At 52.2% G+C, this 23141-nt stretch overlaps 1 protein-coding gene across 2 annotated transcripts in view; it reads left to right on the top strand.

Moving 5' to 3' along the window:
• Positions 1 to 23141, top strand: part of LOC140411621 (pancreatic secretory granule membrane major glycoprotein GP2) — an 82026-nt gene that overhangs the window by 37311 nt on the left and 21574 nt on the right. The window lies entirely within an intron of this gene.

Below are 23141 nucleotides of genomic sequence, written 5' to 3'. Positions count from 1 at the left end.
AACCGAGGGCTGATAATTTAACATCCCAATGCTGACACCAGGCTATTAATGCGACCATCAATTCACCTGAGGCGGAGAGTTTAAAAAAATTTTTAAAAAAATTTTATTAAAGTTTTCACAGAATATCAGTAACAAAATGAAAAAGGAACCCAACAGGGTTAAGTACAAAACACAGTCCAAAAAAGCAACCCTCCATACCCCCCTCCCCCCGGTACATAAATAATAAATTAACACCCCGACTTAACACAAAGCAAACATAGCAAATATATACACCCCCTCAGACCCCCAGTGTAAATAAACTAAAATAAAAATAGAGTAACCCCCCCCCCCCCCCCCCCCCCCACCGAGTTGCTGCTGCCATTGACCAATGTCTACCGTTCTGCCAGGAAGTCTAAGAACAGTTGCCACCGCCGAAAGAACCCTTGTACCGACCCTCTCAAGGCGAATTTCACCCTCTCCAACTTAATAAACCCCGCCATATCATTGATCCAGGATTCCACCCTTGGGGGCCTCGCATCCTTCCACTGAAGAAGAATCCTCCGTCGGGCTACCAGGGACGCAAAGGCCAGAATACTAGCCCCTTTCGCCTCCTGCACTCCCGGCTCCTCTGCCACCCCAAATATTGCAAGCCCCAGCCTGGCTTGACCCTGGAACCTACCACCCTCGACACCGTCCTCGCTACACCCCTCCAAAATTTCTCCAGCGCTGGGCATGCCCAGAACATATGGGTGTGATTTGCTGGGCTCCCTGAGCACCTAACACACCTGTCCTCGCCCCCAAAGAACCGGCTCATCCTTGTCCCGGTCATGTGTGCCCTGTGCAGCACCTTAAACTGTATGAGGCTGAGCCTCGCGCACGAAGAGGAAAAGTTCACCCTCCCTAGGTCATCTGCCCACGTCCCTTCCTCGATCTCCTCACCCAACTCCTCCTCCCACTTACCTTTCATCTCCACCACCGAGGCCTCCTCCTCCTCCTGCATCATCTGGTAAGTTTCCAAGATCTCCCCCCCCCCCCCCCCCCCCCCCCCCCCGAGAGCACCCTGTCCTGTACTGTGCGTGGCAGCAGCCGCGGGAATTCCACCACCTGCTGCCTGGCAAACGCCCTTACCTGTAAGTACCTGAAGGTGTTCCCCGGGGAGAGCCCGTACTTCTCCTCCAGCTCACCCAGGCTCGCGAACTTCCCATCCACAAACAGGTCTCCCAATCTTCGTATCCCTGCCCTGTGCCACTCCGAAAACCCTCCATCTGTTCTCCCTGGGACGAACCGGTGGTTCCCCCGTATTGGGGTCCACACCGAGGCCCCAACTTCCCCCCCTGTGCCGCCTCCACTGCCCCCAGATTTTGAGGGCCGCCACCATCACCGGGCTCGTGGTATACCTCCTTGGAGGGAGCGGCAGCGGCGCCATTGCCAGTGCCCCCAGACTCGTTCCCACACAAGACGCCATCTCCACCTCTTCCATGCAGCCCCCTCCCCCTCCATCACCCACTTGCGCACCATCGTCGCATTGGCGGCCCAGTAGTACCCACAGAGGTTGGGCAGCACCAGCCCCCCCCCTATCTCTACTCCGCTCCAGGAACACTCTTCTCACCCTTGGAGTCCCTCGCGCCCACACAAACCCCATTATGCTCCTGTTGACCCGCCTAAAAAAAGCCTTCGGGATGAATACGGGGAGGCACTGGAACAGGAACAAAAACCTTGGGAGCACCGTCACTTTGACTGACTGCACCCTACCCGCCACGGACAGCGGCAACGTGTCCTACCTCTTGAACTCCTCCTCCATTTGCTCCACCAGCCTTGTGAAATTAAGCCTATGCAGGGCCCCCCAGCTTCTGGCCACCTGGACCCCCAAATACCTGACGCTCCTCTCCGCCCTTTTTAGTGGGAGCTCGCCAATCCCCCTGTCCTGGTCCCCTGGGTGAACCACGAACAGCTCGCTCTTCCCCATGTTGAGCTTGTACCCCGAGAAATCCCCGAATTCCCTGAGGATCCTCATTACCTCCGGCATTCCCCCCACCGGGTCCGCCACATATAGCAGCAAATCGTCCGCATAGAGCGACACCCTATGCTCCTCCCCACCCCCCATCAACCCCCTCCAGTTCCTCGACTCCCTCAGTGCCATAGCCAGGGGTTCAATCACCAATGCGAAGAGCAGGAGGAACAGGGGACACCCCTGCCTCATCCCTCGGTGCAACCAAAAGTACTCAGACCTCCTCCTGTTCGTGGCCACACTCGCCATCGGGACCTCGTACAACAGCCTAACCCACCTGACAAACCCCTCCCCAAACCCAAACCTCTTCAGCACCTCCCACAGGTACCCCCACTACCCTATCGAAGGCTTTCTCAGCGTCCATCGCCACCACTATCTCCGCCTCCCCTCCCTCGCCGGCATCATGATAATGTTCAAAAGCCTCCGCACATTCGCGTCCAACTGCCTCCCCTTCACGAACCCCGTCTGGTCTTCGTGGATGACCTACGGCACACAATCCTCAATCCTCGTGGCTAAGACCTTCGCCAAACAAAATTGGCCTGTAAGACCCACACTGCTGGGAATCCTTGTCCCGTTTCAGGATCAAGGAGATCAGTGCCCTGGACATCGTCAGGGGCAAAGCCCCCTCCTCCCTTGCCTCATTGAAGGTCCTAACTAGTAACGGGCCCAACAGGTCCATATATTTTTTATAGAATTCGACCGGGAAACCGTCCAGCCGCGGTGCCTTCCCCACCTGCATGCTCCCTATCCCTTTGGTCAGCTCCTCCAGCCCAATCGGGGCCCCCAATCCCACCACCAGTCCCTCCTCCACCTTCGGAAACCTCAATTGGTCCAGAAAGCGGCCCATCCCTCCCCCCTCCAGTGGGGGCTCGGACCGATACAATTCCTCATAAAAGTCCCTGAAGACCCCATTGATGCCAGCTCCACTCCGCACCACACTACCTCCCCTGTCCTTAACTCCCCCGATCCCCCTAGTTGCGTCCCGCTTCCGAAGCTGATGCGGCAGCATCCGGCTTGCCTTTTCCCCATATTCATAAATCGCCCCCTGGGCCTTCCTCCACTGCACCTCCGCCTTCCTGGTGGTCACCAGGTCGAATGCGACCTGGAGGCTGTGCCTCTTCCTCAACAGTCCTTCCTCAGGCACCTCTGCATACCTCCTGTCTACCCTCACCATCTCCCCCACCAGCCTCTCCCTCTGCTCCCTCCTCTCCTTGTGGGCCCTGATGGAGATCAGTTCTCCCCTAACCACCGCCTTCAGCACCTCCCATACCATCCCCACTCGGAGCTCCCCGTTATCGTTGGCCTCCAGGTACCTCTCTATTCTTCCTCGGACCCGCTCACTCACCTCCTCGACCGCCAACAGCCCCACCTCCAAGCGCCACAACGGGCGCTGGTCCCTCTCCTCCCCCAGCTCTAAGTCCACCCAATGCGGGGCGTGGTCCGAACTGGCTATTGCCGAATACTCGGTATCCTCTACTCTCGCTATCAGTGCCCTGCTCAAAATAAAAAAGTCGATCCGGGAATAAGCTTTATGGACATGTGAGAAGAATGAAAATTCCCTGGCCCCCGGCCTTGCAAATCTCCAAGGGTCCACCCCTCCCATCTGGTCCATAAACCCCTCAGCACCTTAGCTGCCGCCGGCTTCCTACCCGTCCTAGACCTGGAGTGATCCAGTGCCGGATCCAACACCGTGTTAAAGTCTCCCCCCATTATCAGGCCCCCCACTTCCAAGTCTGGGATCCGACCCAACCTACGCCACATAAAACCCACATTGTCCCAGTTCGGAGCATACACATTGACCAGTACCACCCTCTCTCCCTGCAGCTTACCACTTACCATTATGTACCTCCCGCCATTGTCTGCCACAATGCTCGACGCCTCGAATGACACCTTCTTTCCCACCAAGGTCGCCATCCCTCGATTTTTGGCATCCAGCCCTGAATGAAACACCTGACCTACCCGCCCTTTCCTCAGTCTTACCTGGTCTGCCACCTTCAGGTGTGTCTCCTGGAGCATGACCACATCCGCCTTCAGCCCCTTCAGGTGCGCGAACACGCAGGCCCGCTTGACCGGCCCGTTCAGTCCCCTTACGTTCCAGGTTATCAGCCGGATCAGGGGGCTACACGCCCCCCCCTCCGCCGCCGACTCGCAATAATCCCTCCTCGGCCAGCCACGCGCCCGCACCCCACACCCGGCCCGTTCCCCACGGCGGCAGAACCCCGTCTCGACCCCCCCCACTCGCTCCAGCTCCCCCTTGACCATAGCAGCAGCAACTCGACCCCCCCCCGGCTAGGACCCATCCTAGCTGCTTTACTCCCCCCATTGCATTTCTGCAAGTCAGCTGACTCCTGCTGACCCCGGCCACTCCCACCTCTCCTTCGACTCCTCCCATTGTGTGACACACCCTCCTCTTCTATTCGCCATCCGCAGGCTCTCCACCTCCCCCTTCCATCCCAAGCGCAGGAAACAACCCTCGCTTCCCCGCCCCGGCCCCGCCCCCTCCAGTCTTCAGCGCGGGGAAAAGCCCGCGCTTACCACCTACCCGGCCCCGCCACCTCTGACGCAGCTCCTTTTACAGGCCCAGTCCCCTCACCCCCGACTCGGGCCTCCCCCTCCCCCGCGGGGCCCCATCTCACTGCCGGCCATCCACCCCTGTTCCATTTGCTTACCCCCCTCCAAGAGCCCCCCCGACCAACCCAACCAAAACAGTGCTCAACCCGCTCTAACCACCCTCACTGAACCAGAAAAAAAAACAAGAGCAAAGGACACCCACTCAAAAAGTAACATATCAACCGCAATCCCTAAATGCCCATCCCGACCCTCAATCTGTGTCCAACTTCTCGGCCTGAACAAAGGCCCACGCCTCCTCCGGAGACTCAAAATAATGGTGCCGGTCCTTGTAGGTGACCCACAGTCGCGCCGGCTACAACATGCCAAACTTCACCCCCTTCCTGTGCATCCCTGCCTTCGCTCGATTGTACCCGGCCCTCCTCTTCGCCACCTCCACACTCCAGTCCTGGTATATTCGGACCTCCGCGTTCTCCCACCTGCTGCTCCTCTCCTTCTTGGCCCACCTGAGCACACACTCCTGATCGACGAACCGATGAAACCGCACCAGCACCGCGGAGGCTCGTTAGCCTTGGGCCTCCTCGCCAGCACTCTATGGGCCCCTTCCAGCTCCAGGGGCCCCCATCAGCGAGTTCAACACGGTGACCACATAGGCCCCCACGTCCGGCCCCTCCAGCCCCTCTGGGAGGCCCAGAATCCGCAAGTTCTTCTGCCTCGACCGATTCTCCATCTCCTCGAACTGCTCCTGCCATTTCTTGTGGAGCGCCTCGTGCGCCTCCACCTTTACCGCCAGGCCTAAGATCTCGTCCTCGTTGTTGGAGATCTTTTGGCGGGCCTCGCGGATCGTCACCCCCTGGGCCGTCTGTGTCTCCAGTAGCTTATCGATAGAATCTTCATCAGCTCAAGAAGGTCCGCTTTAACCTCCCTGAAGCAGCGCTGGATAACCTCCTGTTGCTCCTGCGCCCACTGCATCCACGCTGCCTGGTCCTCGCCGCCACCATTTTGTTCTTCTTCCCTTGCACCTTCTTCGGGTCCATCACCACTTTTTTAGTCGCCCCGCTCCTGGTAAAAGCCATATACTGTCGGGGAACTATTGTACTCTCCTTCCCACAGCAGGAAACATCGAAAAAATGCCGTGGGGGGCCCTGAAAAGAGCCCAAAAGTCCGTTTTTTGCGGGAGCTGCCGAATGTGCGACTTAGCTCCGCATAGCCGCAACCGGAAGCATCCCGAGTCGGAGAGTTGAAGTGAACAGTGGTTTTAATCAGCTAGAACTGTGCCTGCCTGCGACTGCCCTGTACTGAGTGCCGCCTACAGGCTGCAGATCTATATACTTCCCCCGAGGGGGCGGAGCCAGAGGCGGAGCCCACAAGGGCATCAACATAATACAATGTAATGTAATGTAATACAGTAGTGAATGGTAGCAGTAATACATTCACCACATTCACCCCCTGTTAAAAATTGAAGTCCAGCGGGGGTGAAGTGGGCTCACAGATCGAGTCTGTCCGGCGCCTTGATCGTTCCCAGTGATCGCCTGAGCTCTGGTTTCGCTGCAGGCATGGGTGTTGAACTCGTTGCCGCAGGCACCTGTGTTGAACTCATCTCTGCGGGCACGGGTGTTGACTCCAGGAGCGTGTCTTCTGGAGCTTCATCCCTGTAAGTCGGTGATGGTGGGGGGCGGGGGGGTGTGGGCCATGTAGGGGCGGGGGCGGTGTTCGGTGTAGGGTAGGTGATGGTCGCAGGGGAACCGGCAGGTGCCAGATCCTGGAGGGAGACTATATCTTGTTGGCCGTCGTGGTGCGCCACGTAGGCATACTGGGGCTTGGCGTGAAGGAGCTGGACCCTCTCGACCAGGGGGTCAGACTTATGGCTCCTCACATGCTTTCGGAGGATGACAGGCCCCGGTGTCATCAGCCAGGACGGAAGCGAGACCCCAGAGGTGGATTTCCTGGGGAAAACAAATAGGCAGTCATGAGGGGTCTCGTTCGTGGCTGTGCAAAGGAGTGACCTGATGGAGTGGAGCGCGTGGGGGAGAACTCCTGCCAGCGGGAAACTGGGAGACTCCTAGACCATAGGGCCAGAAGGACGGCCTTCCATACTGCCGCATTCTCCCTCTCCACCTGTCCGTTTCCCTGGGAGTTGTAGCTGGCAGTCCTGCTCAAGGCAATGCTCTTACCGAGCAGGTATTGACGCAGTTCGTCGCTCATAAACGAGGAGTCCCGGTCACTGTGGATGTAAGTGGGGAAACCGAACAGGGTGAAGATACTATGCAGGGCCTTAATGACAGCGGCCGCAGTCAGTGGAGGGGAGGGGCCCTTTGAAATCGACGCTGAGGCGCTCAAAGGGCCGCGATCCCTTCACCAGGTGGGCCTTATCCGGTCGATAGAAGTGCGGCTTACACTCCGTGCAGATTTGGCAGTCCCTGGTCATGGCCCTGACCTCGGTGGAGTTGGGCAGGTTGTGGGCCTTGATGAAGTGGAGAAGCCGGGTGAGCCCCAGGTGACAGAGGTCATTGTGGATGGCCCGGAGTCGGTCATCTTGCGCACTGACGCATGTGCCGCGGGACAGGGCATCTGGGGGCTCGTTGAGCTTCCCTGGACAATATACTATATCGTAGTTATAGGTGGAGAGTTTGATCCTCCACCTCAAGATTTTATCATTCTTGATCTTGCCCCGCTTTGTATTGTTGAACATGAAGGCTACCGACTGTTGGTCGGTGACGAGGGTGAACCTCCAACCAGCCAGGTAGTGCCTCCAATGCCGCACAGCTTCCACAATGGCTTGAGCTTCTTTTTTGATTGAGGAGTGTCGAATATCAGCGGCGTTGAGGGTACGGGAAAAAAAGGCTACGGCCCTGCCTGCCTGGTTAAGGGTAGCGGCGAGGGCGACCGCTGACGTGTCGCTCTCCACCTGGAAGGGGATGGACTCGTCCACCGCGCGCATCGCGGCTTTGGTAATATCTGTCTTGATGCGGCTGAAGGCCTGGCGGGCCTCAGCCGTCAGGGGGAAGATGGTGGCTTTGATCAGTGGGCGGGCTTTGTCCGCATAGTTGGGGACCCACTGGGCATAATACGAAAAGAACCAGAGGCATCTTTTCAGGGCCTTGGGGTAGTGGGGGAGGGGGAGTTGCAGGAGAGGGCGGCGCATGCGGTCGGGGTCAGGCCCTAAGACCCCGTTTTCCATGACATAGCCGAGGATGGCCAGTCGGGTTGTGTGGAAAACGCATTTCTCCTTGTTATAGGTGAGATTGAGGGCTTGGGCGGTTTGGAGAAACATCTGAATGTTGGCGTTGTGGTCCTGCTGATCATGGCCGCAGATGGTGACGCTGTCCGAGTACGGAAATGTGGCCCGCAGCCCGTACTGGTCCACCATTCGGTCCATCGTTCTTTGGAAGACCGAGACCCCGTTGGTGACAGTGAAGGGGACCCGGAGGAAGTGGAAGAGGCGGCCGCCTGCCTCGAAGGCCGTGTAGTGGCGATCTTCCGGGCGTATTGGAAGCTGGTGGTATGCGGACTTCAGATCTACCGTGGAGAACACCTAGTAGTGTGCAATCTGATTCACCATGTCCGCTATGCGGGGAAGGGGATACGCATCGAGTTGCGTGTACCAGTTTATGGTTTGGCTGTAGTCTTTTCCCCGGTCCTGACGACCACCACTTTAGCTCTCCAGAGGCTATTACTGGCCTCGATGACCCCCTCCCTCAAGAGCCGCCGGACCTCTGCCTTGATAAAAGTCCTGTCCTGGGCACTGTGCCACCTGCTCCTGGTGGCAACAGGTTTACAGTCGGCGGTGATGTTCGCGAAGAGCGGGGGAGGAGCCACCTTAAGAGTCGCGAGGCTACATACGGTGTGAGAGGGTAGGGGCCTGCCGAACTTCAGGGTCAGGCTCCTGAGGTTGCACTGGAAGTCCAGTCCCAACAGGAGAGGAGCGCAGAGGTCGGGGAGGACATATAGTTTGAAATTGGCTTACTCGGCGCCCTGTATTGCGAGGTTCGCGACACAGTACCCCCGGACCTGCACCGAATGTGATCTGGAAGCAAGGGAGATTGTTTGGAATGCGGGGGAAATTTGGAGAGAACAGCGTCTTACCGTGTCTGGATGTACAAAGCTCTCCGTGCTCCCAGAGTCAAACAGGCAGGACGTTTCGTGCCCATTCACCCAGACGGTCAATTCCGAGTTCCTGAGGTGCTTGGGCCGTGACTGGTCGAGAGTGACAGCGCTGAGCTGCGGGTAGCCGGTGTGGTCGGAGGTGGTGGGGTGGTCCCAAGATGGCTGCCCCAGTCGGTTGCACGTGTTGGGCGGCGTTGGAGATGGCGGCCAAGGTGGCGGCCCCCGTCGGTCGCACGTGTCGGGCGGCATTGAAGATGGCGGCCAAGATGGCCCCCATGAGTCGCACGTGTTGGGTAGGGTTAAAGATGGCTGCCCCCACGGACAGCACGAGGCTGATGACGCGTCCGAAGGGGGCGGTACCGGCAGGCACGTCGCCACGCTGCACGGTCTGCGAGCCTGTGAGTCTGAAAGTCGGGCCTGTGATTTAGAAGATTTGGATCTGGCCAGGCAGACTTTGGCAAAGTGTCTTTTCTTGCTGCAGTCGCTAAGGGTTGCGTTCTGAGCCGGGCAACGCTGCCTGAGGTGTTGGTTCTGGCCGCAGAAATAGCAGGGCAGCCCCCCAGGTTGGGCGGGCAGCCGCGCGGAACAGGCCTGGGACACCCTCTGGTCAGGTGTCCATGAGGGGATCGCGTGGTCGGAGGGGAAAGCATTGAAGCTCTGGGACGCTACTTCTATGGAGGTGGATAGTTTTACCGTCTCTTCTAGGTCGAGGGCGCCTTTTTTGCGCAAGCGCTGTCTGATGTAGTTGGACCACATAGGTGTCCCGGATGGCGAGTTCCATATGCTGCGAGGCTGTGACTTCCTTATAATTGCAGTTTCGAGCGTGTACCTTCAGGTCGCGTAGGTATGCCTCCAGCGATTCCCCGGGGCGTTGACGACGAGTGGTGAGGAGATGCCGCGCGAACACTTCGTTCACCGGCCTCATGTACTGCCTTTTCAGGATCGCAACCGCGCTTGCGTATGTGGTCGCTTCCTCGATCTGCACGGAGATTCTGTTGCTCACCCGGGTGTGGAGGAGACTCCGTTTCCGTTCCTCGGTGACGGTGGGTGAGGAGGAGGCATGGTGGGTCATAGGCGGAGCCCACAAGGGCATCAACATAATACAATGTAATGTAATGTAATACAGTGGTGAATGGTAGCAGTAATACATTCACCACAACTATAAATTTACTGTATGACATTGACTATTTTATATTTTACATGGTCATTTTCTTAAAGATCGCAATCAGCTTTGTGAGATGGGCATTCCCATGTTCGAAAAGGAATGCTGCGATTCCCAATAACTGCCCCCTCAATGGAGAGGGTAGAATATCAGGTGGGAGTCCATCCTTTTTAAAAATAAATTTAGAGTACCCAATTATTTTTTTCCAATTAAGGGGCAATTTAGCGTGGCCAATCCACCTCCCCTGCACATCTTTGGGTTGTGGGGGTGAAACCCACGCAGACATGGGGACAATGTGCAAACTCCACACGGACAGTGACCCAGGGCCGGAATTCGAACCTGGGTTCACTGTGCCACATGCCGCCCGTGGTGGGAATCCATCCTGCTTAAATGTTGACTGATTCTCTTTTGCTCCATCTTGAGTATACCAGTACTAGCCAACATCCGCCCCCCCACACGCCCAGCTGCCCAGTCTCCACACCACCAGCCATGCTGACAATATCGATCATATGAGGACCACTGTGAATGGATGGATATGTGTGCATTTTACCAAAGAGGCAGTAAGGGTGAGTGAGAGGATGGAGTGGGAATCGCTGCCACCATCTGCCCGAGGATTTGCAACCAGGGCTATCTTCCACGCTGCCTATACTGGATGGTAGACCTGCTGCAGAGTAGAATGAGTGGGGGATGAGGGGATTGGGGGTGGGGGGGACTGTTCTGGGCAGTATTGAGATTGCGGGTGTATGTGGCTGAGGGGACATAAAACATTCCAGTGGGTCTTTCAAACAGTCCGAAATATGTTCAGGGCTGACAGAAAAAGTTTGTCATTCCCAGCTGGAGAAGTCGCTTTTGAAAGACTTGCAAAACTCCTCATTACATAGAAAAGCCAGAAAATAGGATCAGGAGTAGGCCATTCAGCTCTTCGAATCTGCTCATATGAATATGGTTGATCCTCTATCTCCATGCTCCCCTCTACCTCTTCTTAAGTATATTCAGTGACTTGGCCTCCACAGCCTTCTGTGGTAGAGAATTCCATAGGTTCACCATCCTCTGAGTGAAGGGGATTCTCAACATCTCAGTCCTAAGTGGTGTGGTAAACACCACTGGTAACACATTGCATGTATTACGGTACTGCCACTGTATTACAGGTACCACAGTAAATCCCAGCCTGCTGGCTCCTCCCAGCAGACGGCGTATAAAAGTGTAAGCTCTCCTGCGCTGCTCCCACTCTGGTTCCAGCTGCAGGAGGCACAACATCTTCTGCAATAAAGCCTCGATTGTTCCATCATTCTCGTCTCGTGGTAATTGACGGTTCATCAATTTATTGCACAAGATTTTAAAAGATGAACTTCCTAATCAAGCCTGATCGCCTGCAGCTGAGCCCTCACGCAGCCAACGCCACGTCCACCTTCAAGCACTGGCTAGCCTGCTTTGAAGGCTACCTCAGAGCAGCCACTGAAGAACCCTCGGACCCACAGAAGCTCCAAGTCCTCTACTCACGGGTGAGCAATCAAGTTTTTCCCCTCATCTGGGATGCGCCCACCTACACAGAAGTGATGACGCTACTAAAGGGCCAGTACATTAAGTCGGTGAACAAGCGTACGCCAGACACCTCCTTGCCACGAGACGGCAACTCCCGGGGAAACTCTGGACGATTTCTTGCGGGCTCTACAGATTCTCGGTAGGAACTGTGACTGCCAGGCAGTTTCGGCAGTCCAACACACCAAACTACTAATCAGAGACGCTTATGTCACGGGCATTAAGTCTACGTACATTCGCCAGCGGCTATTGGAAGGGGGTATGCTCAATCTTGCAGAGACTGTGCAGCTTGCTAATTCCCTGGAAGTGGCCTCCTGTAATCTGGAGGCCTACACCTCCGACCATGCGGCACCCTCGTGGGCATCGTGGGCCCCACCAGCTGCCGACTCGAGACCACCGCACGCCTGCGCTGCGCGGCAGCCAGCCAACTCTGGAGGGTCCAAATGTTATTTTTGTGGCCAGAGCAAACATCCCAGGCAGCGCTGCCCGGCGCGGAGCGTGATCTGCAAAGGGTGCGGGAAGGAGGGCCACTTTGTTTCCATTTGCCAGGCCCGGTAGGTCGCTGCTGTTTCCAGGCCCGGCATTGCTACAACCCCCACATGTGATCCAAGGGCGCTGCCGTCTTCTCCACCACAAGCCACGTGCGGACCATGGGTGCCGCCATCTTTGACGTCGCCCGCCAAGTGCGCCCCGTGGGCGCCGCCATCTTCGGCGCCATTTTGGACCGCGCCTCAGGACCCCTGCCCGTCGGGCCGTTCGCTGCCTGCTGATACCTCTGTCACCGCTGATCAGCCCGGGACCTCCCAACATCTTCCGCAGCTCGCCTCCATCACCCTGAATCAGTCTTGGCCCCGCAACCTCGCGACCGCTACAACGACGGTGAAGATCAACGGGCATGAAACGACCTGCCTCTTTGACTCCGGGAGCACAGAGAGTTTCATCCACCCTACTACGGTAAGGCGCTACTCCCTCCCCACACTCCCCGTCACCCAGGAAATCTCCCTGGCCTCCGGATCCCATTCCGTGGAAATCTGGGGTACTGTGTCGCGACCCTCACCATTCAGGGCGTAGAGTTCGGCAACTTCAGGCTCTACGTCCTCCCCTACCTCTGCCCTGCCCCGTTACTAGGTCTTGATTTTCAATGCCACCTCCAAAGCCTTACTTTGAAATTCGGCGGACCCCTGCCCCCCCTCACCGTCTGTGACCTCACGACCCTTAAGAACATAAGAACTAGGAGCAGGAGTAGGCCATCTGGCCCCTCGAACCTGCTCCACCATTCAATGAGATCATGGCTGATCTTTTGTGGACTCAGCTCCACTTTCCGGCCCGAACACCATAACCCTTAATCCCTTTATTCTTCAAAAAACTATCTATCTTTATCTTGAAAACATTTAATGAAGGAGCCTCCACTGCTTCACTGGGCAAGGAATTCCATAGATTCACAACCCTTTGGGTGAAGAAGTTCCTCCTAAACTCAGTCCTAAATCTACTTCCCCTTATTTTGAGGCTATGCCCCCTAGTTCTGCTTTCACCCACCAGTGGAAACAACCTGCCCGCATCTATCCTATCTATTCCCTTCATAATCTTATATGTTTCTATAAGATCCCCCCTCATCCTTCTAAATTCCAACGAGTACAGTCCCAGTCTACTCAACCTCTCCTCGTAATCCAACCCCTTCAGCTCTGGGATTAACCTAGTGAATCTCCTCTGCACACCCTCCAGTGCCAGTACGTCCTTTCTCAAGTAAGGAGACCAAAACTGAACACAATACTCCAGGTGTGGCCTCACTAACACCTTATACAATTGCAGCAGAACCTCCCTAGTCTTAAACTCCATCCCTCTAGCAATCAAGGACAAAATTCCATTTGCCTTCTTAATCACCTGTTGCACCTGAAAACCAACTTTCTGCGACTCATGCACTAGCACACCCAGGTCTCTCTGCACAGCAGCATGTTTTAATATTTTATCATTTAAATAATAATCCCTTTTGCTGTTATTCCTACCAAAATGGATAACCTCACATTTGTCAACATTGTATTCCATCTGCCAAACCCTAGCCCATTCACTTAGCCTATCCAAATCCCTCTGCAGACTTCCAGTATCTTCTGCACTTTTTGCTTTACCACTTATCTTAGTGTCGTCTGCAAACTTGGACACATTGCCCTTGGTCCCCAACTCCAAATCATCTATGTAAATTGTGAACAGTTGTGGGCCCAACACTGATCCCTGAGGGACACCAATAGCTACTGATTGCCAACCAGAGAAACACCCATTAATCCCCACTCTTTGCTTTCTATTAATTAACCAATCCTCTATCCATGCTACTACTTTCCCCTTAATGCCGTGCATCTTTATCTTATGCAACAACCAATCCGCCGGGACCACCCCAGAGTCCAGTGAATTTTGGTAAATTATCACTAGTGCATTTGCAATTTCCCTAGCCATCGCTTTTAGCACTCTGGGATGCATTCCATCAGGTCCAGGGGACTTGTCTACCTTTAGCCCTATTAGCTTGCCCATCACTACCTCCTTGGTGATAGCAATCTTCTCAAGGTCCTCACCTGTCATAGCCTCATTTCCATCAGTCACTGGCATGTTATTTGTGTCTTCCACTGTGAAGACCGACCCAAAAAACCTGTTCAGTTCCTCAGCCATTTCCTCATCTCCACTGATCCACTGATCTTTGCTACTTTGTATGTTTTTTCCTTCAATTTGATACTCTCCCTTATTTCCTTAGATATCCACGGTCGATTTTCCCTCTTTTTACCGTCCTTCCTTTTTGTTGGTATAAACCTTTGCTGAGCACTGTGAAAAATCACTTGGAAGGTTCTCCACTGTTCCTCAACTGTTTCACCATAAAGTCTTTGCTCCCAGTCTACCTTAGCTAGTTCTTCTCTCATCCCATTGTAATCTCCTTTGTTTAAGCACAAAACACTAGTGCTTGATTTTACCTTCTCACTCTCCATCTGTATATTAATTTCCACCATATTGTGATCGCTCCTTCCGAGAGGATCCCTAACTATGAGATCCTGAATCAATCCTGTCTCATTACACAGGACCAGATCTAGGACCGCTTGTTCCCTCATAGGCTCCATTACATACTGTTCTAGGAAACTATCGCGGATACATTCTATAAACTCCTCCTCAAGGCTGCCTTGACCGACCTGGTTAAACCAATCGACATGTAGATTAAAAGCCCCCATGATAACTGCTGTACCATTTCTACATGCATCAGTTATTTCTTTGTTTATTGCCTGCCCCACCATAATGTTACTATTTGGTGGCCTATAGACTACTCCTATCAGTGACTTTTTCGCCTTACTATTCCTGATTTCCACCCAAATGGATTCAACCTTATCCTCCATAGCACCGATGTCATCCCTTACTGTTGCCCGGATGTCATCCTTAAATAACAGAGCTACACCACCTCCCTTACCATCCACTCTGTTCTTCTGAATAGTTTGATACCCTCGGATATTTAACTCCCAGTCGTGACCATCCTTTAACCATGTTTCAGTAATGGCCACTAAATCATAGTCATTCACAATGATTTGCGCCATCAACTCATTTACCTTATTCCGAATACCACGAGCTTTCAGGTAAAGTACACTTATGTTGGCTTTTTTACCTCTGTTCTGAATCTTAACACCTCGATCAGTAACCTCTCCTAAGTTATATTTCCTCTTCACCTTTCTCCTAATTTTCCTTGTCGTTGAACCCATATCTTCATGTAACAACCTGCCGCGTCGCTTACCATTTATGTTTTCACTTCCCGTTTTATTCCTTTTAGTATTCCTGGTTCTATTCACTGAGCTCCCCTCAGTCACTGTACCTTGTACTGTCGCCCTTTTTGTTTTTTGACTATGGCTTCTCTGCCTTACACTTTCCCCCTTACTGCCTTTTGTTTCTGTCCCTGTTTTACTACCTTCCAACTTCCTTCATCGGTTCCCATCCCCCTGCCACATTAGTTTAAACTCTCCCCAACAGCTGTAGCAAACACCCCCCCCCCCCCCCCCCAGGACATCGGTTCCAGTCCTGCCCAGGTGCAGACCGTCCGGTTTGTACTGGTCCCACCTTCCCCAGAACCGGTTCCAATGTCCCAGGAATTTGAATCCTTCCCTCTTGCACCATCTCTCGAGCCACGCATTCATCCTCTCCATCCTGACATTCCTACTCTGAGTAGCTTGTGGCACTGGTAGCAATCCTGAGATTACTACCTTTTGAGGTCCTACTTTTTACTTCAACTCCTAACTCCCTAAATTCAGCTTGTAGGACCTTGTCCCGTTAAGGTTGACCCACCTTCACTGTTTGCAAACCTCACCCCCGACTGCAAGTTCGTTGCCACGAGGAGCAGACGGTACAGTGCGCAGCACAGGACCTTAATCAAGTCGGAGGTCCAACAGCTTCTGCGGGAAGGGATCATTGAGACCAGTAACAGCCCCTGGAGAGCTCAAGTGGTGGCAGTGAAGACTGGGGAGAAGCACAGCATGGTCATTGACTACAGTCAGACCATCAACCGGTACACGTAGCTCGACGCATACCCCCTCCCACGCATATGTGACATGGTCAATCAGATTGCGCAGTATTGAGTCTTCTCCACAGTAGACTTGAAGTCAACCTACCACCAGCTCCCCATCCACCCGGAGGACAGCCAATACACTGCATTCGAAGCAGATGGCCGCCTCTATCATTTCCTTAGAGTTCCCTTCGGCATCACCAATGGGGTCTCGGTCTTCCAGCGAGAGATGGACCGAATGGTTGACCAGTACGGGCTGCGGCCACGATCAGCAGGACCACGACGCAAACCTCAAAAAATTCCTCCATACCGCCAAACTCCTTAACCTCACCTACAATAAGGAGAAATGCGTGTTCCGCACCAACCGCTTAGCCATCCTTGGCTACGTAGTGGAAAATGGAGTCCTAGGGCCCGACCCCGACTGCATGCGCCCCCTCCTGGAACTCCCTCAACCCCACTGCCCCAAGGCCCTGAAACGATGCCTACGGTTTTTCTCGTATTACGTCCAGTGGGTCCCTAATTATGCGGACAAAGCCCACCCACTCATCAAGTCCACAGTTTTTCCCCTGACGGCTGAGGCCGCCAGGCCTTCAACCACGTCAAAGCGGACATCGCCAAGGCCACGATGCATGCAGTCGACGAGATCCTCCCCTTTCAGGTGGAGAGCGATGCATCAGACGTAGCTCTGGCCGCCACCATCAACCAGGCAGGCAGACCCGTGGCATTCTTTTCCCGCACCCTCCATGCCTCCGAAATCCGGCACTCCTCTGTCGATAAGGAGGCTCAAGCCATTATGGAAGCTGTGCGACATTGGCGGCATTACCTGGCCGGCAGGAGATTCACTCTCCTCACTGACCAACGGTCGGTTGCCTTCATGTTTAACAATATGCAGCGGGGCAAGATCAAAAATGACACGATTTTAAGGTGGAGGATCGAACTCTCCACCTATAACTATGAGATCTTGTATCGCCCGGGGAAGCTCAATGAGCCCCCTGATGCCTTACATGTGCCAGCGCACAAGTGGACCGACTCTGGGCTCTGCGCAATGACCTCTGCCACCCGGGGGGTCACCCGGTTCTTCAATTTTGTCAAAGCCCGCAACCTGCCCTACTCCATTGAGGAGGTCAGGACCGTAACCAAGACTGCCAAGTCTGCGCAGAGTGCAAGCCGCACTTCTACCGGCCAGATAGAGCGCACCTGGTGAAAGCCTCCCGCCCCTTTGAACGCCTCAGCATGGATTTCAAAGGGCCCCTCCCCTCCACCGACTGCAATGTGTACTTCCTCAATGTAATTGATGAGTACTCCCGGTTCCCTTTCGCCATCCCATGCCCCGACATAACTTCTGCCACGGCCATCATGGCCCTGCACAGTGTCTTCACTCTGTTCCCTTTCCCCACCTACATCCACAGCGATCGGGGATCCTCCTTCATGAGTGATGAGCTGCGTCACTTCCTGCTCAGCAAGGGCATTGCCTCGAGCAGGACGACCAGCCACAACCCCCTGGGAAATGGGCAGGTGGAGAGGGAGAATGGGACGGTCTGGAAGGCCGTCCTTTTTTCTTTTTTTTTTTTTTCTTTTTTCTTTTTTTTTTTTTTTTTTCCCCTTTTTTTTTTTCTTTCTCTTTTTTTTTTTTTTTTTTTTTTTTCCCCCCCCATCTTTTTTTCTTTTTTTTTTTTTCTTTTTTATCCCCCCCCATATTTTTTCTTTTTTTTTTTTCTCCTTTTTTTTTTTTCTTTTTTTTCTTATTTTTTCATTTTTTTTTTTTGCCATAAATCAGATCCCTTGGTTGAGAAAGTCCTCCTCCTCCATGCAAACCCACAGTACGCCTACTTGGCACACCCCGACGGGCAACAGGACACAGTCTCCCTCCGGGACCTGGCACCTGTTGGGTCCCCACCCACAACCCCCGACCTGATACCGCTCCTTCCCCCCCTCCCCAGTTGTCTCATTCACCCTCCCACCAGCGAACCTCACTGTAGCCCCCACCCCAGCAGGATCCGTCCCCTCACTGGATCCACTAAGGGGTGACGAAGAAGAGAACAACACGCTCCCGGAGTGGCAGGTGACCACATTGGCGCCCACATCACCACCAGGACTGAGGCGATCGCAGCGAAGGGTCAGAGCCCCCGACAGACTCAATCTGTAATGTCTTTACTCACCCCCGCCGAACTCTTTTTTTAAACAGGGGGTGAATGTGGTAAACACCACTGGTAACACATTGCATGTATTACACTGTATTACAGGTACCAAAGTAAATCACAGCCTGCTGGCTCCTCCCAGCAGGTGGCGTCTAAAAGTGTATGCTCTCCTGCGCTGCTCCAAATCTGGTTCCAGCTGCAGGAGGCACAACATCTTGTGCAATAAAGCCTCGAGTGTTTCACCATTCTCGTCTCGTGGTAATTGACGGTACATCAAGTGGCCTACCCAGTATTCCCAGACTGTGACCCCTTGTTCTAGACTCCCCCCCCCCCCCCCCCCCCCCAATCCAGAGGAAACAACATCGCTGCATCCAGTCTGTCCACCCCTGTCGGAATTTTAAAAGTTTTAATGAGATCCCCTCTCATTCTTCTGAACTCCATCTATTTCTTTTGCCTGTCTTCGTCGGTCACAGCAGTTGTGCTTTATACATCTCAGTCTACCTTAGCCCCAAATTGTCAAGAGCATAAAAGTGGAAATCGAGCAGCTACCAGGCCTCAGTACTATAGTGCCAGACAGCTTGCAGGGAAGGCTAGGCAGTGATTGTGAGGCAGAATATCATCAGGTACAACTTCCATTCTGCTGTCAAGGGAAGGTAGATGTAAGGTCCTGGTTTTCTTAAAATAATTGAAATGGTTGGGGGAGGGAAGGGGGGGGCGGCAAGGTGACGCAGTGGTTAACACTGCTGCCTCACGGCTCCGAGGACACAGGTTCGATCCCAGCCCCGGGTCAGTGTCTGTGTGGAGTTTGCACATTCCCCAGCGACTGCATGGGTCTCACCCCACAACCCAAAAAGATGTGCAGGTTAGGTGAATTGGTCACGCTAAATTGCCCCTTAATTGGAATAAAGAATTGGGTACTCTATATTTAAAAAATAAAAAACATATAAAAATAATTGACAAGGTACGAAGGTGAGCCAAGAATAAAGTGGGTTGAAGAGGAGGGAGGAACTAGACAAGTGTTGGAGAACAGATGTGGAGCTAAATGAACCTGTAATAAACTCTCTATACCAAGGGAAATTTCTTGTGACTGATTGATGAAGTTGTAACGTCCAGTGAGATTCGATAAATGCCAGTGATGTGGATTGTTTCCTGTTGGATGTAGATATAGAGGAAATTACAAGCCCTCTCTGATCAGACTAAAGTTCATATCATGAGATAATGGGTGTGATTCTCCGGCCTTGTTACGCTCTCACTCCAGCGAACCGGTGAATAGCAGGAGAAGCCAAAAATGTGAACTGCGCCAGGTGCCAAACAATTGCCGATGCAACCGGCCTGATCCCGTCAGCGAAATTGGGATCTCTCCGTAGTGTGGCGAGAAGCCAATTATCACCACTTAAGCCCCATTTCCATATCATTTAAAAAATATATATATATTTATTAGAGGTATTTGTAGTTTTTATAATAATAACAATGACAGCAACATAAACATGGTACAATAAACATTTCCATCCCCATCACATTCTTCACACCCCCACCAATAAAACAATAGTCTAGCCCCCCCCACCCCTCCCCCGTGGATTTCTGCATTTGCGGACATTTTAATTATCTCCGAGAAAGTCGACGAACGGCTGCCACTTCCGGGTGAACCCTAACGTTGACCCTCTTAGGGCGAACTTTATTTTCTCGAGACTGAAAAACCCAGCCATGTCGCCAACCCAGGTCCCTAATTCCGGGGGTTTTGAGTCCCTCCACATTAGTAAGATCCATCTCCGAGCTACCAGGGAGGCAAAGGCCAAGACGTCGGCCTCTTTCGCCCCCTGAACTCCCGGCTCTTCCGACACTCCCAAAAATGCCACCTCTGGACTTGGCACCACCCGTGTTTTAAGTACCGTGGACATTGCCTTAGCGAACCCCTGTCAAAACCCTCTAATCTTTGGGCATGCCCAAAACATGTGGACTTGATTTGCCGGACTTCCCGCGCACCTCGCGCACCTGTCTTCTACCCCGAAAAACCTACTCATCCGGGCCACCGTCATGTGTGCCCGGTGGACTACCTTGAACTGTATCAGGCTAAGCCTGGCACATGATGAGGATGTGTTAACCCTCCATAAGGTTACATTTAGTATTTTTACATAGTCATTAAAGCATGCATATACGAGGTAGGAATTAAATCATTACATAGTAATAATACAGTTAATATGAAAGGCGATCGGGTGGGTGTCTATTCCACACAGGTTGCCTGCGTACTTCAGGGATTCAGTTGTTCTTGACGTTAGAGGTCCTCTCAGATTCTTCAGAGGATGTCTTTACCTTAGAAGGCATTGCAGCGTCTTTTGCAGAAGGAAGACCAGTAGCAGCCAGTGATTCTATGGCAATCTCGGTTTCTGTGGATATACCGGAAGTCTATTATCTCCTGCAGCAAGAATAAATCAAATTGAGTCTCAGCTTCCGCTTCAGTAATAGTAAAGCTGGGAAACTCTTAATAGGTGCATGTGTGGTGTTGCGATACGTCGCCAAGAAATCTTTTAAGTGGCGATGTTATCAACCTTGGTCCTTGGAGGCTTTCAGTGCATGCTTCAAGGACTGGATAAACCTTTTGGCTAAACCATTTGTGGCTGGGTGGTATGGTACTATTTTTACATGTTGGATACCACTCATCTTTTAATAGTCCTCGCAATTCTGAGCCGTGAACTGTGGACTATTACCACTCACAATTTATTCTGGTTTCCCAAATTAGGTGAAAATCTCTATGAGTTTGTTCTGCTGTTGTTGACTTCATTAGGACCACCTCAGGCCATTTGGATTTTGGGGGGGATTTTTTGGATTTTGTTTATTGTCATGTGTACTGAGGTACAGTGAAAAGTATTTTTCTGTGAGCAGCTCAACAGATCATTAAGTACATAAAAAGAAAAGAAAAGAAAATACATAATAGGGCAACACAAGGTACACAATGTAACTATATAAACACCGGCATCAGGTGCGACCCCATTGATGCTGACAGGGGTTGTACAGTACTTTCCTTCTTGAAGTCAATGACCAGCTCTTTAATTTTAGTGCGTATCTCTGACAACCATGAATATGCACCCCTCATATGGACCAGCAAAGTCAATGTGTAGACATTGGCAAGACATTTTAGACCACTCCCATGGATGCGATGGGGACAACGGCAGTGCGTTCCTTACCTGCACACATGACTGGCACAGTCCTGCTTTTTCCTTTTATCTAGTCATCGATTCCTGGCCACCAGAAGTAACTCCGTGCAAGCTCCCTCATTCAAACTTTACCTGGGTGTAATTGTTCCAACACTTTTTGTCAGAAATTTGGAAGAATTATTACCCTCACCCCCACAACTGGCATTCAGGATGCGTTCCCCCTATCCTCCCTTTTGTTTCCAGTACCTTCCACAACATGGGATAATTTCTGGTATGTCGTTGGGCTTGAGCAGCAGTTACTGGAATGTGCTCTATCTGTGCACAATAGAAGATATGTTCACTACTGGGTGGTATCTGACCAGCAGGCAAAGGCAAACGTGACAATTCGTCAGCATTGGCGTGGCTCTCTGACTGACAGTAATTGATCTCATAGGAATAGGCAGATGATATTAAAGACCATTGTTGGAGTCTACTTGCTGCTAATGAAGGAATACCACCTTCTGTGGCCCAAAAATAGCTGTGAAGGGCCAGTGGTCCATCAGCAACGTGAAGTGACGACCAAAAGGTTTTGGTGAAATTTTCTCACATCAAAAATAATACTCAGTGTTTCTTTCTCCAAGAACATAGTTTGGTTCAGCACGTGTTATACAAAAGGTACTGATCCCTCCTCCGCTGAAGGGAATAAGTGTGACGCCACTGCTCCAACCCAATACAGTGAAGCATCACAGGCAGGTTGTAATGGTAACTTCGGGTTGAAATGTACCAACATTTCTGACTTTTTCAGTGCTTCTGTAACTGACTGTTATGCTTTTTTGCATTCTGGTCTCCATTGCCATGCCTGCTTTACACACAAGGTAAGTAAAGGTTTGAGTAGGGTTGCTAGATTCAGGAAAAATGGCCCATAGTAGTTGATTAACCCTAGGAATCACTTTAACTGTGTTACATTTGTCTGTCGTGAGACCTCCATTATAGCCTCCATCTTCTGAGGTGCCTTTTGTAAACCCTTACTATCGATCACATTGGACTGATGTTTGAAAGAAGTCACACTTGCCTTCCCTGACACACGGGCCATGCATCTGAAGGCGTTTTGATGTGACTCCTAAGTTATGTAAGTGTTCCTGTTTATTGGTACCAATAATTAGTAAATCATCCTCTGTAAACCACTAAGATTCTGGTCCATGGGCTGTGGAAATAAAGCGGGTGCTGACATTATTTCAAAAGGTAATCTCTCTAGCATAAAAGACCTTTGTGAGCAGTTCTTGAGATTCAGCTGCAATATTCATTTGCAGGTAGGCCTGCAATAGGTCGATCTTGCTGAACTTCTGTCCTCCTGCGAGGCTGGCAAACAAATACTCAATGGTAGTGGGTTTTGATCCCCGCATAAAAACCGGATTGATGATTATTTTAAAATGTCCGTAGATGCAAATATTTCCTTCCTGCTTCATTACAGGCATAATAGGGGTTGCCCAGTCACTCGTAGCAATGGGTTCTAAGACTGCTGTGTCCACAAGTCTCATTAATTCAGATTCCACCTTTGGGCATATAGTGTCTAGCCTTGAGACTCTTTGGCTGGCTATATTTTTTGATTTTTAATGACACTTGTTCTCCTTTCATGGATCTCAGTGTGTCTCAAATACACTGCTGTGTTTTTCAAAGATGGTCTGTAAGTCCATCTTTGAGTAAACTAAGCTGTTCACAGCACTCCAGTTCAATTTTATCTTTTCCAGCCAAAAGCGGCCAAAGAATGCTGAAATATTTCCTCAGGCAACATGGAGTGCAGTTTGACCACTTAACTCTACTTTGACTATGATGCATCCTTCTAGAGGCACTATTTCCTTGGTGTAGGTTCTCAGGATGACATCTGTTGCATTCAAAGGTAGGCGATTCAGTATGGATTCAAGGATGGTCTCGGGAATTAAGGAGATGGAAACTCCCGAACCAACCTCGACTTTTATAAGTTGCCCATTCAGTT

Source organism: Scyliorhinus torazame, chromosome 4 (assembly GCF_047496885.1).
Source record: "Scyliorhinus torazame isolate Kashiwa2021f chromosome 4, sScyTor2.1, whole genome shotgun sequence".
NCBI classification, from domain to species: Eukaryota; Metazoa; Chordata; class Chondrichthyes; order Carcharhiniformes; family Scyliorhinidae; genus Scyliorhinus; species Scyliorhinus torazame.
Note: the sequence above shows the minus strand (reverse complement) of the source record. Positions and strands in the feature narration are given on the sequence as shown.